Consider the following 1,490-nt stretch of genomic DNA (forward strand, 5'->3'; position numbering starts at 1 on the left):
AAATAAACATACAGGGCTGCAGTCTTTGTGCCTGGTGCCAGGCTATTTCATTCATCTCCGTGCTTGCATCCCCTCGGCAGGAAAGGGTCCACCAATTACGGACTCCAACACTAAAAAGAATTCTTCGAGTAGTAGGGTATGGCATCCCCCTGTATGTCGTCTTGCTCGATGATTTCAATGCAACATTAGAACGGACACAGAACCTTCTGGTATGTGTTTCACGAAGTTTCTCGTGGAGAGAAATGATGCCTATCACTAGACAAGTCAATAGAGTAGATCCAAAGGATTTTCTGTGAGCAAAATAGACTTTTAATCCCAAGCTGAAAGAATATAACTCTGCTGGATAAAGTCCCGGTCACACATTCAAGATTTTCGTCAAAAGTTGTGAATTTGAAGAGATGTAGGACGACTTCGGTCACAGACTTCCGTAAGGATAATTCAACAATATGTCTCATAATCGTATAGGTTTAACTTCTCTCTAAGTTCGTCATTCAGTTTCTCGATATATGACGCAAAGGTGAGTTGACATTTGGAGATTCGAAAAGTAAAAGAATGTAACCGAAGCCGTTTCCACTCAAACGAACTCACCAAGTCGCGTAGGTGTCGCAGGGGGCTTTAATGGAACCGAAGTTTACAGTTTGTGAATCTTGAGATAACAGATTTAATTTTCACTTACTTATCAGCCATTATCCGCCCTCTGAAGTGGCTTGGCATGCATGAATGTTTGGATCTCGGGGAATTCAATGCAGTGTGTCATGACTACTTTCCCGCGCTGTCCCCAACAGTTTCGAAACGTCTACTTAGTTCTGTCCTCCAGACGCTGGCGCTTGAGTCTGCTCGGCAACCACGCACCTCAGTTACTTGGTAGGCTTAATAAACCCTGGGCAGGTTCGTTTCCTGCCCTCAGGACATAAGCAAAGGTGATCTGAGTCCTTTATCTGCTGGCTAAGGGAAATAGGCACTACCTCGAGGTATCCGAAGAAGAGAGGTCTGAAGGCTGACGAAGTATCAACCTCAGCTGATGATAATGCCGAAATATGATGGTAACACTAGTCGTCTATCAAAGTAAATTCCACACAATGCCCCCTCCTCACCCCCACCAAAATATATAATAACAATAATAATAAATAAACAAATAAATGAATGAAATTATATAAGATAGATAAAATAAAATAATAGAATAAGTGCCAGGAATGTCTCGATACAGTTGAGCGAGCACCATCTCAGGATGGACAGTCTTCTCGTCCTTCAGTACCATCTTTCCTGTTCATGGTCTTCCGTGCCCCTCATCTTATTCTTCCTTTTCCTCCTCCTCCTCCTCCTCCCATCCTATCCCTTTTCGTTTTCCCTTCCATATCTATTTCCACAACTACCAATTATTCTACAGTCCTCTTCCTTCTCTTCCTTTCCCTTGCGTGTTCCAAAGACCTCATCAACAAACGGGAGAGGCTCTCTGTACCTGCCCACCATTCCCCCTCTCCATCACATCC

Source organism: Oratosquilla oratoria, chromosome 42 (genome assembly GCF_046742065.1).
Source record: "Oratosquilla oratoria isolate Oo_2021 chromosome 42, ASM4674206v1, whole genome shotgun sequence".
NCBI classification, from domain to species: domain Eukaryota; kingdom Metazoa; phylum Arthropoda; class Malacostraca; order Stomatopoda; family Squillidae; genus Oratosquilla; species Oratosquilla oratoria.